Source organism: Callorhinus ursinus, unplaced genomic scaffold, assembly GCF_003265705.2.
Source record: "Callorhinus ursinus isolate GAN/ISIS: 27379988/994484 unplaced genomic scaffold, GSC_fseal_2.0 scaffold66, whole genome shotgun sequence".
In the NCBI taxonomy this organism is placed as follows: Eukaryota; Metazoa; Chordata; class Mammalia; order Carnivora; family Otariidae; genus Callorhinus; species Callorhinus ursinus.
Genome location: NW_027397128.1, coordinates 5,747,593 through 5,764,184, shown reverse-complemented (window position 1 = coordinate 5,764,184; position 16,592 = coordinate 5,747,593). Strand labels below are relative to the sequence as shown.

Below are 16,592 nucleotides of genomic sequence, written 5' to 3'. Positions count from 1 at the left end.
GAAAGCAAACCTTTCACACCTCTTCTAGAGTTTTATCCTCTACTTCCCCACACAAAGCAGACATAAAACCATACATTTGTATTATAAACAAGTTGCTACTAAATCAGAGCCCCCAAAAAGCATTTTCCTGTATAGGTTTATTTGTAGTAATGTAGTCCAAAGTCAATGCAAAGAAGCACCATTACTATAGAGCCTCCAAGAGGGTATGGGAATATCTTTGTCTTTGTAATGGGATTTTACTTGAGTAAAAGGAAAGATGTCCTGACAGTCAAAGTCCTAAACACAGAAATGGCTTAGAAGGAGGTTATAAATTTCATTCCCAAGGGCCCTTTATTTATTTTAAAGGAATATAAAACTATCTATTGGGGCACCTAGGTGGCTCAGTCAGTTAAGTGTCTGACTCTTGATCTCAGCTCAGGTCTTGATCTCAGGATCCTGAGTTTAAGCCTCACACTGGGCTCCATGCTGGGCATGGAGCCTGAGTAAACAAAACAAAACAAAACAAACCCACAAAAAAACCCAAAAAACTGTTGACCACTGTTTACCATTATTTACAATAAACAATATACAGTTGGATAACATTCTGATTACTACAAAGTTACTGCTTTTCCTGGTTTCTGTTGAACTAGTAACTCAAATACTGAGAAGACTGAGGCTACATCTAAGGTGAGTTGGAGTAAAGAAAAACATGCAAGTCAAAGAATTTAGAATACAGAAGTTTGTTAACCCATTTATTCCAGTAGGTCCTAAACTGTCAACATCTCTAACCATCTGATTATGATTAGGTTTCCATGAACAAAGTCTTAGACATTCCATGAATCATGACCTTTTAATCAATGCAACACAAGGATTTCAACTTTTTTTTAAGATTTTATTTATTTATTTGACAGAGAGAGACACAGTGAGAGAGGGAACACAAGCAGGGGGAGTGGGAGAGGGAGAAGCAGGCTTCCCGCTGAGCAGGGAGCCTGATGCTGGGCTCGATCCCAGGACCCTAGGATCATGACCTGAGCTGAGGGCAGATGCTTAACAACTGAGCCACCCAGGCGCCCCGGATTTCAACTTCTTGAAAAGGAATGGTTCACTAGAAGGAACCTTTGAAGTTTAAGTAAGTTTTGCTTACCTAATTAAAACGCACCAGGACTTGTCTAGTTTTCTCATTTGGGTGGGGAGGTTGTTGGTAGTGATAAAATTTTCCATTCGGTGATCTTGCAAATAAACTTGCATTTATATGACTGTAGATAGGGATATGGATTCTGATACAGCTGCTTTTAAATTGTGCAATATATATATTTTATATATATATTTAAATATAATGTAAACATTATATTTAAATTGTCCAATTAGTTGCAAAATTTGAAAGGCTAAGACTTCAGGAAAAATTTCTATTTAACTTCAAGTGATTTCTTAGGTTGCTGAAAATGACGGCATCCCAGAAACACAGGCTTATCCACGATTATAAAATGCTATTTTTGTTTTGGTGAATGTTAAAAAAAGAAAACCATTTACATATGTATTTTTATGTATACAAACACAAAAAAACCCCAAACAAAAAAATCAGAATGGCATATGGAAGTTCAACAAAATTCTGATAGAGTAATGATTATGACGATTTCCCCCAACATTTAGAAAAGGTGTTCTCTAATGCAGGAGAATAATATACCATAGTCTCAAATATTCTTTTCTGATAAAGGAAAGTTCAAGCTAACCGTGCTCTAGATGCAAAAAACATCCCAACAACTCCCCCAATACTACTTCAAAATGAACATATCAAACTTGACTTTCATTAGAATGTTATTTCTTCACACTAATAAATCCAAAAACCAAGACCTAGATTTTACATATATAAAAAACAACACAAACAATTATTGAGCTTCATCTTCTGGACAATGCCAAGTTAGTCTCTCTTCATAAAAAGCAATTACAATTTGAGGACACTTCATATTTGCCTCTTTTGCCAGCACCAAGTCTGCCTCAACTGAATCTTTCCATTTCATGAGAAACATTAATTTTCCACTGATGTCTGTGGCACCAATTATTCCTTCAGGATCAAGACCTCTGGCAAAGCCTCTTGTCTATCAGCAGCATCTCTTCTCTTCTTTGATTTGCTGTCATCTGATTCACTGTCAGATACAGGTTTTCTTTTTGTACCATATTTTTCTTTACCAGCTTTTTGAGAATTAAGAAATGCTTCAATTAACTCTGGACAATGAAAATTTTCTTCAGGTTCCCAAGTACTGTCAGCATCTGTAAATCCCTTCCACTTCAGGAAATACTCCACCTTCCCATTCACTACATGTCCACCACAATGTTTTCAGGATCTGCCTCTTCTACTTTTGTACTGTTTCCAATTCTGTTTCTTTCCCATTTTTTTTGCAATGTAGTTTTATTGGACTTGAAGACTTGAAGTCTTTTTTATTTCAGACTTGAAGAGCTATTATTCACCTCCTTGGAGCAGTTCTGGGTCCCGGGTCTGCAGTGTCTCCCCCTTTATTTATTAATGGAGATTTTGCCCTGCAAACCCTTAAATTTTTAAAAGTAATTAAATGTATCAATCTTTTATTGGATCTTCATTTTGAAATACAATTAGAAAAGTTTTTCCCCTTATGCTGGTTATAGGATTTACCCATATTTTCTTTGAATACTTGTGTTGTTTCAGGTTTGCATTTAAATCTCTGACCCATTTGGAGTCTATGGTATCTTTTCCCAAATGGCTGTTCTGGTTATCTATCGATGTATAACAAACTACCCCCAAACCTAGTGGCTTAAAATAAAATTTGTTTTATTAGATTCGATAGCTCTGTGTGTAGATTTGACTCAGCTGGGCAGTTCTGCTAATCTTTCTCAAGTTCTCTTGTACAGTTGCAGTACTTGATGGCTGGGGCTGGAGTTATTTAAAGGCTTGATTTTAATGCTGGGAAGGCAGGACGTCTCTCCTTCTGCATGTAGTTCCAGGGCTGCTTCTCTCCATATGCCCTCTCCATTTAGTCTTTCCAGTAGGGTAGCTGGACTGCTTCTTGCTCTTCTCTTCCTTTTTCTTTTCATTTTTAAACAGTTTTTATTGTGATAGATTTCATATACCATAAAATTCACCTATTTATGGTATACAGTTTAATGGTTTTCAGTACAGAGTTGTACAACCATAACCACAATGTAACTTGAAAGTATTTTTAACATCCCAGGAAGAAACCCTGTACTGATTAGCAGTCATTCCTCATTCCTGCTGCAGCCCTCATCCCTGTTCTAGCCTCAGTCACTGATCTATTTTTCTGTCTGTATGAATTTGTACGTTCTGGATATTTCATATAAAGGGAATAATATAATATATAGTCTTTTTGACCAGTTTTTTACTTAGCATGCTTCAAGGTTTATCCATCTTGTAGCATATATCAAAACTTCCTTTCTTTTTTAATACAATAATAATCCATTGTACAGTGACATCACAATTTGTTTACCCAAATATCTGTTGGTGGACATTTAGGTTGTCTCCTCTTTTTGGCTATTATGAATAATGCTTCTTTGAACATCTTTGTACAAATTTTTGTGTGGACATATGTTTTGATTTCTCAAGTATATACCTAATAGTGGAATTGCTGGGTCATCAGTTTAAAGTTTTTTTTTTTAAACACCATTAAATTTTTTTTTCATCATGATTAAGTGTACTCTTTAATCCTCATCCCCTATTACCCCCATTTCCCCACTGCCATCACCTCTGGTAACCATCAGTTTGTTCCCTACAGTTAAGAGTCTATTTCTTGGTTTGTCTTTCTTTTTCCCCTTTGCTCATTTATTTCTTAAATTCTACATATGAATAAGATCATATTGTATATTCTTTGACTTACTTCACTTAGCATTATACTCTCCACCTCTATCCATATTGTTGTAAATGTTAATATTTCATTCTTTTGCATTGCTGAATTATACACACACACACACACACACATCAATCACTTCTTTATCCATTCATCAATGGACATTTGGACTGCTTCCATACTTCGGCTATTGTAAATAATGCTGCAATAAGCATAAGGACATAAAGGTGCATGTATCCCTTTGAAATAGTGTTTTTGTATTTTTTGGGTAAATACCCAGTATTGCTGGCTCATAGGGTAGTTCTATTTTTAACTTCTTGAGGAATCTCCATACTGTTTTCCATAGTGGCTGCACCAGTTTGCATTCCCACAAATAGTGCAAAAGGGTCCTTTTTCACCACATTTTTGTTTCTTGTGTTTTTCATTTTAGCCTTCTGCCAGGTGTGAGGTGATATCTCATTGTAGTTTTGATTTCTTTTTCACTGATGATGAATGATGTTGAGCATCTTTTCATCTGTCTGTTGGCCATCTACAGGTCTCCTTTGGAGAAACATCTGTTCATGTCTTCTGCCCATACTGTAATTGGATTATTTGTTTTTTGGGTGTTGAGTTGTATCAGTTCTTTATATATTTTGGATACTAACCCTTTATTAGATGTGTGGTTTGCAAATATCTTCTCCGATTCAGTAGCTTGCCTTTTAATTTTGTTCATTGTTTCCTTCATTGTGCAGAAACTTTTTATTTTGATGTAGTCCACAATAGTTTATTTTTGCTTTTGTTTCCCTTGCCCCAGGAGACCTATCTAGAAAAATGTTGTTACCACCAATGTCTGAGAGATTACTGCCTGTGCTCTCTGAAAGGCTTTTTATGGTTTCAGGTCTCACATTTAGTCCTTAATCCATTTTGAGTTTATTTTTGTGTATGATGAAAATGGTCCAGCTTCATTCTTTTGAAATGTGGCTGTCCAGTTTTCCCAATACCATTTGTTTAAGAGACTGTCTTTTCCCCATTGGATATTCATTTCTCCTTTCTTGAAGATTAATCGACCATATAGTTGTGAGTTCATTTCTGAGTTTTCTATTCTGTTCCATTGATCTATGTGTCTATTTTTGTGCCAGTGTCATACTGTTTTGATCACTGCAGCTTTGTAATATAACTTGAAGTCTGGAATTGTGATGCCTCCAACTTTGCTTTTCTTTTTCAATGTTACTTTGGGTATTCAGGGTCTTTTGTGGTTCCATACAAACTTTAAGATGTTTGTTCTAGCTCTGTGAAAAATAAGAGCTCAGGTTCTTTTTTGTATTTTGGTATTTTATAGGGATTGCTTTAAATGTGTGATTGTTTTGGGTAGTATAGACATTTTAATGATATCTGTTCTTCCAGTCCATGAGCATGGAATGTCATTCCCATTTCTTTGTGTCATCTTCAATTTCTTTCATCAGTGTTTTATAGTTTTCAGAGTACAGGTCTTTCACCTCTTTGGTTAGATTTATTCCTAGATATTGTATTGTTTTTGGTGCAATTGTAAATGGGATTGCTTTATTTCTCTTTCTGCTATTTCATTATTAGTGTACAGAAATACAGATTTCTGTACATTGATTTTATATCCTGCAACTTTACTGAATTCATTTATCAGTTCTAGCAGTTTTTGGTAGAGTCTTTTGGGTTTTCTATATACAATATCATGTCATATGCATAAAGCCAGAGTTTTGCTTCTTCCTTTGCATGCCTTTTATTTCTTTAATGTTGTCTAATTGCTGTGGCTAGGACTTTCAGTACTATGCTGAAGAAAAGTGGTGAGAGAGGACATCCTTATCTTGTTCCTGACCTTAGGGAAAACCCTCTCAGTTTTCCCCCATTGAGTATGATGTTGTCTGTGGGTTTTTCATATAAGACCTTTATTATATTAAAATATATTCCCTCTAGACTACTTTGCAGAGAGTCTTAAACATGAACGGGTGTTACACTTTGTCAAATGCCTTTTCTGCATCTGTTGAAATGATATGATTTTTATTCTTTCTTCTATTGATGTGACATATCATGCTGAGTTTTGTGAATATCGAAGCACCCTTGCATTCTGCAAATAAATCCCATTTGATCGTCATGTATGATTTTTTAAATATATTGCTGGATTGGGTGCTAATATTTTGTTGAGGATTTTTGCATCTATATTGATGACATAAAGGACTTGGAAGGAGGTTACAAAATTTCATTCCCAAGGGCCCTGTAAAAATAAGAGATTCGTCTTTCTAGAAAGGTTTAGGTAGAGTTGAGCCTAGAGGGAAGAAGATGGATGAGACCCCTCCAAATCTGTGCAGCCCTATAACCCTAAAAAGGGTCTTAACTCTGTGTATTCTACAGATGGAATAAGATAAATGTGCCACTTATAATTACTATCATGATCCATCCACAGATGCTGACTTTTGCCATTTGATGTTCATAAAGCACTACTCAGTATAATATATAAAGAATGCAATTATATGTCTTTTGGATGGGAATACTTGGGATAAAATGGGAGGGAGGAGGAACTGTCTTGGTTAACAGGAAAAAATATGTATAGCAATAAAATATTTAAAGTCACTTCAAGAGGAAAATAAACTATAAAAGTTTTTTTTTTTACTTCATCTCTTCTCCTGACAGAAGTGATAGCTAGCTCACTCTCCTCCAAAAAAGAAAGAAAAAGAAAGAGAGAGAGAGAGAGAAAGAAAGAAGAAAAGAAGGGCAGAAAGAAAGAAAGAAAGAAAGAGAGAGAAGAGAAGAAAGAAACCTCAGTGAGGTTTCTAAAAGGACATTTCTAAAAGGACACAGGAGTTATATTTAGCTTTGGAAAAACAGTGGTTTTCAGGGACTAATATTCTATTAGATCTAATGTCAGCATGGCATTATTTCTATTATTTGTATATAATTCAGTGTTCTTAGAGAATCTAGAGATTCTTCACCTATCTCTGGGCCTCAAGAGGTCTATATCAACTCCTGTCTTGTAGCCAGGAAAAGACTAACCAAGTTGTGACAGGCACTCCCAGTCCTACTTCAGAACCACTCTAAACCTGTGTCTTAACTTCCACTCAATTGCTTTTTCTGTCCTGCCTACTCTACCCAATGACCCAGTATTTTGGCCCAGTCTTACATTTTTTGATTAGCCTGCTATCCAAGTACTTGTTTATTTTATGTTACTTAACAAACACTAATATGGATAGTGTTTTAAGCACTTTATAAATATCAACACATCTAAGCAATACAACCTTATAAGGGAAGTTACATTATCCTCATTTTATAGATGATAAAAACTCAGGCTTACAGAAGATTAACTGACCCAAAGATCATGCTTCAAGTAAGTGGTGGAGTACAGATTATATACCCAGGTATCGCAAGAGTCCATGCTTTTAGCTACTATACTGTGCTGTCTTCACAAAGGAGACAGTCAAATGATGGTTACTGTTTACCAATTATCCTAAAGATCCTCTGCTTTCTTTTTTTTAATGTAATAATATTAAAGCAATAATTCTTTAAAGGCAACCAGCATCACCAATCCTAACACTGTTTACATGATGCACACTTACAACATAACACATGACAGGTCTTTTTAGCACAGTCCTTAGTGATAGAGCTTTGCACATTCCTGGAGATGGGCAGAAACAGAACTTGGAAATCATCTTATTTCTCATCCCTTTACCTAATCAACTCCCTTTTATAAATAGAAGAGTATATTTTTCATTTCCAAAGATTTTTCTATTACAGGTTTTGCAGGTGTTTATATGGATCCTAGTAACCTAAGGGCTAAAATTAAGATATCTGGATCACAATGAAGGCAACCAAGAGATATCAAACTCTACCACCCACCCACCCCCACCCCAAATCCTGAATCTCCAAGTTTTCCCATTCTCTCCTGGGCCAGGCAGGATCTCTTAAGTACCTGCTAACTGCTCCCCCCACCACAGGAGTGGGCTAAGCAGCTTTCTACCGTCAGTCTCCTCTCCAAGGGGCTACTTTCATCCTCCTGCATTTGCCCTAATTACTGGCATTGGGAGCTGTTGAACTGACTGCTGTTAGTCTGTCAATTCCTGGGCTCTGCCAGTCTTATTTGGGCTTCTACTTTTCCAAATAACTGTCTCACCAGCTAATCCTGACCACCAACTTTCCAACATTCTATTTTGAGCTTTCCAAATACTAAAACTAGAAAGAGAGGATAGTCTTAATTTTTTCCTTTTCTCTAGCTCTATGTCCAATCCATCAGCAAGCCATGTTGACTCTATCTTCAAATTATAACCCAAATCCTCCTACTTCTCTCATTCTCCATCATTACCATCCTAATCTAAGCCCACATTATCTCTCCCTAGGACAAAATTAGTTGCTTCCTAACTAGTGTCCCTGCTTCCACTCTTGACCTCCTACAATCCAATGTCCACTCTGCAAACAGTAATCTTGTTAAAGCACAATCTGACCAATTGCACTCCTTAAAATTTTCCAGTGGACTCCCACTAAACTCAGAACAAATCCAAATTGCTTACCATGGCCTATAAATCCCATCTGAATACCTGGACTTTGCTGATGTCTCATACCACTCATTATTTTTCCTTGGGTTCTAAGAAAGGCCAAACTCTTCCTAATCTGAGGGCTTTTGAACTCACCTTTTCCTTTACCTGTAACACTCTTTCTTTCCTGACTCTGTGTGTGGCTAGATTCATCTTATCTATAAGGCTCAGCTTAAATGTTATCACCTCAAACAGGCCTTCTAACCATCATATCATAACTATACTTCTCATCATTATTATCTTTATTTTACTATGCTTATTCTTCTTCATATTGATTACCATCTGACATTTTTCTTAACTATTTTTGAAATTTGTTGCCTGTACCACCTCCAACAGTAGGCCTGTAAGTTCTAGGAAGGTAGCGACTATGTCCACTCATAGCTGTATCTCCAGTGCCTAAATTCTCAGAACATATTTTTGGAAGTGAGGAAACAGTTGCCTATTTCAGTACATGGAGGAAACCTCTGTTGGTGTTAGACACCTCTTACAGAAGTTTGGGCCTTCCTGAGGTTGCCCCTCTCTATGGCTGTATTGGACATCAAATCCATTCCCACCTGGGGCTAAAGCAGTACCAAGTATTTCTCACTCCATTTGTACAGGTCAGGAAAATATGACCCACCTCTTTTCCCATCATTCAGAAGCTGGTGCCTCTCTTCAGTTTCTTTCTTTCTTTCTTTCTTTCTTTCTTTCTTTCTTTCTTTCTTTCTTTCTTTCTCTCTTTCTTTCTCTCTTTCTCTTTCTTTCTTTCTCTCTCTCTCTCTCTCTCTCTCTCTCGCTGGTGCCAAAAGAGGGGAAAGGAACCCCTTTTGCTAGCAAAAACCTTCATCTTTTTCTATCTGCCCCTCTTTGACAGAGTTAAGACTTCTCTCTCTTCACTCCAAACATTTTTGCTCCCACTCCAAGCCAGGCTTTGTATGCCCAAGACTCCAATTTGTACCCTCTTTTCTGCTCTGAAAAAGAACATACTGGAAGTCACAAAAGATGTTTTGTGGGCCAAAAAAAATTAAATCACAATAGATGTCTGAAGAAATCCACCCTTTCCCTTAATAAAATTATATCCAAATCTCCAAGAGAAGAAACTATATGCAGGAAGACAGAAATTCAGGTGGAGGGGTAGCTAAACTTCAGAGTCCTGAGCTGTAATTTCTATGTAGGAAACTGTCCCTAAATTACCAACCTTAGAGGATCTGGGTAATTTCACTAATGGAATAGGCCAGGTTCTTTAAAAGGCCTACTTGCAACATTTCCATGGCAACCTGAAGCAAACATACTACTTGCTTAGTGTTTGCATAAAGGAGAGGCAGCTATAATACAAATAATGGGGGGGGGGGAGAGAGTGAGAGAGAACAAGGGAAAGAGAGAGAGAATGAGAGGGGAGACAGAGATGAGAAAGAAAAAATAAAAAAAAAAAAAGGAAAAAGAGAAGGAAAGGAAAAAATGAGAGAATGGGGGGGTGGGAAAGGAAGGGAGGAGGAAGGGGGGAGTAGAAGATCTTGGTTTTCATAATTTAGCTTTTATGACTAAATGTTTTTGGGGCACTCAGTGTTTTGGAACACTGATAAGTCAATTCCATTAGTGAGGCTTTTAGTATTTTATTTGGGGGGGGGGTCTCTTCCTACTTAATGAGCAAAGAAAAGGCCACTTTGATGCTCCAGAGCACAGGAGAGCCAAAGTCAAAAGATTTTGGAGCTCAAAGCCATGTATTTGTTTTTTTTTCTTTTGATAGCTCTGATTAAAAGTGAGTTAATGCAAGACAGGAAGCAGAACCATTAGCTAGCAAGATCACCAATCTCAAACAGCATTAACCACAAGAACTGCTGATCTGATCTATTAGTGCAGTGGCTTCTAAACCTTTCCATCAATTTTTTAAAATTCTATTCCTCCTGCAAAGGACTCCATTTCTGAAAGGTCTAACCTCCTAGACAAATGGTATTTATTAATTAATAATTCTTTAGATTTTATCAATTGAAAACATATAGCCACCTGTCAGAACTTGTAATCAGTATTATCACAAGTTGACACAATTCCAAGGTAAAGCACAGAGACTGGACATGTTAATCAGTATGTTAAAACTGCTCAAAGATCCCTATGCCTGCCCTTCATAGAGTCCAGATGAATTAAGTGTGATCTAAAGAATTCCACATAGTTCTCCAGAGAAAAAAAATTAAGTGATGGGAAAACACATTTTTCTACCCATTGAAAAAGAGTCCATAAGTCCCAAGCAGAGAGAAAGGGGAGCTACTCACAGGATTGGTGCTCTGTGGATGCCACTTTAGGCAGAGTAAGAGAGAAAAAAAAAAAAACATGGACTGTAGAGTGGGCAGACCTGGGGGATGACAGCCACATTCTATAATAAGAATATACCAGCTTGTGTCCTTAGGCAAGTTATTAAGTTTCAAGTACTTTACCTGAAAATGGGGTGATATCACCTACTTTAAAGCACTATTATGCAGTTCATAAGTATATAAATAAAGCACCTAGCAGCACTATCCTCCCATCCCCACAATCACAACGACCACAAAGCCTTTTTGCTTAGCCTTTTACAATCCTCTTTTTTGGAAGGTCACCTGCTGAGTGGTAAAACCAGTGGGTAGATACCATTCAGGGGTTCAGTTCATAGTATTTTTTTAGCTTCTTTTATTCTTTCACCAAAATTTTATCTAACATGCAACCTTTAATTACTTGTTTCTTCTGTTAACCTTTGAGGGTACAAATATATGCTGGAGTATCTTTATAACATTGCCTTTACGAGTTCATGCAGTAGAGCCATGCATTGGATAGCTGTGTTATGACCAAAGATCACAGTAATAATTCCAAGTCTTATGGGAGGTACAGAATTTCAGAGTAAGACACCCAGGGTCAGAATTTCATATCTACCCCTGGCTTGCTATGTAATCTTGGAAAAGATACTTCATCTTTTTGAGCCTCAGTTTCCTCCTCTGTAAAACTGGAATATAATACCCACTTCCAAATGTTTCTGTAAGGAGGAAATGAGATAATGCATGTCAAGGGTATAGCACAATGCCTGACAATAACAGATTGTCAGTTTTATTATAATACCACCTTGATATGGTGAAGAGCATTACAGTAAAGCATCAAATGCACTGTTCTGACACAGTACATCATTCATACATGGAAGGTTTGAGGGCTCAAAGCAGGGTATCCAAGTCAATAGGAGGCATCCACTTGCTTTCTTCATCAGATAGTATAGATACCCATTATTTTTGCTCAGATAAGTAATTAAACTTCAAACACAAAAAGAAGATTCTGGGAACATTATATAACAGTCTCTAAAACTGGTGTCTCATAAAATATCTCTACCTCAAAGCAAACTGATGCAGCCACTCTGGAAAATGGTATGGAGGTTCCTCAAAAAATTAAAAATAGAACTAACCTAGGATCTAGCAACTGTACTACTAGGTATTTACCCAAAGAATATAAAAATACCAATTCGAAGGGATACATGCACCCTGATGTTTATAGCAGCATTATCTACAATAGCCAAATTATGGAAACTGCCCAACTGTCCACTGACTGATGAATGGGTATATAAGAGTTGATGTATGTATAAAAATAAACACACAATGGAATATTACTCAGCCATAAAATAATAAAATCTTATTATTTGCAATGATGTGGATGGAGCTAGAGAGTATAAGTCAGGGAAAGACAAACAACATATGATTTCACTCATATGTGGAATTTAGGAAACAAACCAAATGAGCAAAGGGGAAAAAAGAGAGAGCAAAACCAAGAATAGACTCATATCTATAGAGAAAAAACTGATGGTTACCAGAGGGGAGGTGGGTGGGGGGATGGGTTAAATAGGTGATGGAGATCAAGGACTGCACTTGTTGTGATGAGCACTGGATGTTGTATGGAAGTGTTGAATCACTATGTTGTACACCTGAAACTAATATTACACTGTATGTTAATTAACTGGAATTTAAATAAAAACTTAAAAAAATAAAATGTCTCCATCTCATGTAGCATAAAGTTCAAGTTCATTGATTCAGACCAGATGGAAATGCAACACATTTCCAAAATTAGCCACCTTAACTATTTCCAGATCTTCATAAAATAGAAACAGGCCATGGATATTCTGCTAATGCCTGGGTATTGAACATATTCACCTACCCCTAGGGTGAATTACCCAAAGACTTCATGTAGGCAGTTAACATTATCTAATACATCAATTTTTTAAATCACTTATTTTAAAGACTTACTAGCACCATTTTCACTTGGATTGTCATGAAGAAAGCAGGAGGTATAGAAAAGACAAGTAATATCATGGTGTGACACCAAAAACATTTAATGGACGTCAGAGACTGACTTATTATATAATCTTAGCCCAGGGAATCAGATCTACAGGCTTAACGTTGCTCCTGTGCAAAATAAGTGACTCGATATATGTGATCTCTTACATCTCCAAGAGTCTACCATCTTAAATTTGTACATTAATACAAATAAATGAGAGTTCATACAAAAATCCAGCTGCCATATGGTGTCTAATATTTAGCAATAACCACTAGATATTTTGATCTAGTCCTCTTCTATATCCCTTCCACAAGTAATGCCTTAGACAATTTCCCCAATGATATACTGGAAATAAAGATAGTGGTAAAAACAATAGTGGTGGTGGTGAAATTTATTTCAACTTCCTATTGGACATAACCTCTTATAAACACCTAATAAGCATTAACTCACTTAATCCTCATAATACTAGAAGGAAGGTACTCGTATTATCTCCACTTTGTAGAAGGAGAAGATGAGGCGCAGAAAAGTGAAGTGACCTGCCTGAACCACTAGAAAGTCAGAAATCAAACCTAGAATTTTGGCTCTTACTCACTATGCAAAAAGTAAGTAGCCGAAGAGCACTGGAAGGGGAATTCCACTTCCAGCCAAGATGGAATAAAAGGGGCCAGATTTACTCTACATCCTTAAGTGACTAGAAAACCAGGAAAAAAAAAAAGATGTAAAACAACCGTTTCTCAAATATCAGACAAGTAACACAGGGCTGTGATCCCCCTCAAAAGGGAAATAAACAAGGTAAGTGCAATATTGCCTCAGCTTACTGTGTGGAGGCAGTTTCCAGGCTACAGTGCAAGGAGAGGGAATTCAAACAGAGCTCATGGAATTGAAGAGACAGAGACTGGAGTTCAGAGGGCCCGATGTGGTTTGAAATTGTAGAGCAGAGTATAGGAGACGAGGGAGTTGAACAGAGAGTGTGAGCTCCAGAGATACTACTAAGAGGTCTCCTTGAGTCTTTGGATGATTACTGAATCTGCATATATGCATGAGGGGAAGCTACTCAAAAGCTGGGGATAAAACCATGAGAAAGGAATAGGGGAATGATTTATAGAATAGTGACATGAAGAGCTTGACAGACTTTCAGCCCAGTAAAGAACCATAATTGGTGAAAATTATAAAAAAGTAACAACCACTGGGGTGCCTGGGTGGTCAGTCGTTAAGCATCTGCCTTCGGCTCAGGACATGGTCCCAGGGTCCTGGGACTGAGCCCCGCGTGGGGCTCCCTGCTCCACAGGAAGCCTGCTTCTCCCTCTCCCTCTCCCACTCCCCCTGCCTGTGTTCCCTCTCTTGCTATGTCTCCATCTGTCAAATAAATAAATAAAGTCTTAAAAAAAAAAAAGTAACAACCACTAAAACTCTCTGGAAATTGTCCTAAGGACACAGAGCAAACCAAGAAACATTTCTTCAAGAAAATCTAAATCTTGGTAAGAACAGTGACAGTTTGTGGCTTTTAAAACATGATTCATCCTCTGCCCCTACCCCCCAGTTCCCCAACTCAGGGTTGACAGAAGCTACTCTGACAGTTGTAGGCAACAACAGAGGGCAGTTTTCCCCCAACTCAAAACCTAGGATTACACTGTCACATGGGGTGTGGCAGGATGCCCACCTTAATCATCATCCCCCAACCCTGTTTTCAGAAGCTCTAATCTGAGTGGGCATGGCTGTAAGGTCAGCTACTACTCATAGGCCAGAAACTCTACTCCAGGCATGGCAGATCAAGAATGCCCTCACCTCAGCTTGCTTATAAGATGAGGTTCCAGAGAGGAACACCAAGAAGTCCAGAAGCTACCAACTGAACCCAGAACACCATGAATAAAGCAGGGATATAACTGAGAAGCAGGCCAGTTAAGACTGTTTTTAGTGGTTGCACTACATTGCTCTTATTACAACATCCCTTAAAGTAATATTAGACTATTTTACATACAGTGTAAGGACCATATACCTTTATTTTGCCTTTTCTATCCTTTGCTCTATTGTTGCTATATATATATATATATATATATATATATATATTTTACTTTTACACATACTATAAACCCCACAATGCATTGTTATTATTTTTACTTTAAACAGTCATTTATCTTTTAAGGAGATTTTTAAAACAACAAAAGGTCTTATATTCAGCATTTATGGCTTTATTTGACAGTCTTAACCTCCACCTCTGGAGGAATGGTAAAGATGTTTACCCAGCAGAATAGGAAGGTGATAAAAATAGAGAACTCCAGAACTCTCCCCAAGAGAACTATTTTGAACAGAGTATGAGGAAGTTCAAACTTCAGACCACTATAGAAAACAATGGAGAATTCAGTGGTGAGCCCTTAAGTAGGGGCTGGTTCCTCCATGGTAACAAAACCATGCATCAGCTAGAAGCTGAAGAGAGAGAACCAGGGAAAGATATAGCTAAGAAGAAGCTTCCCGGGGTCACAGTAAATCTCAAAATACTGGTCTCAAAACTACCCAGACAGGGGCGCCTGGATGTCACAGTTGGTTGGGCATCTGACTCTTGGTTTTGGCTCAGGTTGTGATCTCAGGATCTCAGCCCCTGCACTGGGCTCCATGCTCAGTGTGGAATCTGCTTGAGATTCTCTCTCCCTCTCCCTGTACCCCTCCCTCTTCTGGTCTCTCTCTCTCTAAAATAAATAAGGGGTATCTGGGTGGCTCAGTTAAACATCTGACTTTGGCTCAGCTCATAATCTCAGGGTCCTGAGATTGAGCCCCACACTGGGCTCCCTGCTCAGCCGGGAGTCTGCCTCTCTCCCTCTCTCTCTCTCTCTGTCCCTCCCCCCGCTCTCTCATTTAAATGAATAAAATCTTTATAAATAATAAATAAATATCTTTAAAAAACAAACTAGCCCTGCAAAAGGGCCTAAATTTAATTGGATTAGATGGAATAAATTATGCCCCAGGAAATTATCAAAAACAATAAAACAGTCAGATAGCAATTAATGGTGGTAATAGATGATTGTACCAATAGAGACAGACAACAGAGAGACCAGAGAAAAAGGCAGTCAAATAGGTTCTGCTAAAACCACTGCCATACCAAGGTGACTATGCACACACCAAACCTGCACCCTCTGAGGTGATATCAGAGGCTTGACACAATGAGGGAAATAGACTTTAATGACTAGGACAGCCAAGTTATAAAACAAATCAACAAAAGACAACAAGAGGCAGCCTGGGAAGGGGGTGGGCTGTAATCTGTATTAATTTATCTACAATAAATCATCTAAAAAGTCCAGTTTTCAGCAACAGCAAAAAAATACAAGACGTGCAAAGAAACAGGAAAGTATGACTCATACAGAGGGGAAAAAGTAAGCAATAGAAACAGTCTTTAAGAGGGCTCAGATATTGGACTTAGCAAATAAAATTTTCAAAGCAGATAGTATGAATATTTTTTTTAACAAACCATTGTTAAAGAAATAAAGGAAGCTATCATAACAATGCCATATCATGGGGGACGGGCTAGATGGGTGATGGGTATCAAAGAGGGCACTTGTGATGAGCACTGGGTGTTGTATATAGGTGATGAACCACTGAATTCCATCCCTGAAAACAATATTGTACTGTATGTTCACTAACTAAAATTTAAATTGAAAAAAAAAACAAAAAATGGCACATCAAATACAGAATCTAAATAAATAGATTATTAAAACCCAAATGGAAATTCTTGAGTTTAATATTATAATAATAGAAGTAAAAAATTCACTAGAGGAGTTATATGTAGATTTTACCAGCAGAAGAAAGAATCAGTGAACTTGAAGAAAGACTGGTAAACTGTGCAATCTAAAGAATAGAGAAAATGAACCAAAATGAACAGAACATCAGAGCAATGCAGGACTCCATTAAATAAGCCAACATATATGTAAGAGAGTATTAGAATGAGCTAGAAAAAGGCAGAAAAATATTAGAAATAATAATAGCTGAAAACCTCCCCAAA

The 16,592-nt window shown here is 37.4% G+C and overlaps 1 protein-coding gene and 1 pseudogene across 3 annotated transcripts in view; both read right to left on the bottom strand.

Annotated features, from left to right (window-relative positions):
• EDA (ectodysplasin A) overlaps positions 1-16,592 on the bottom strand; it is a 414,295-nt gene that overhangs the window by 283,241 nt on the left and 114,462 nt on the right. The window lies entirely within an intron of this gene.
• LOC112806311 (chromobox protein homolog 3-like) lies at positions 1,866-4,822 on the bottom strand (annotated as a pseudogene).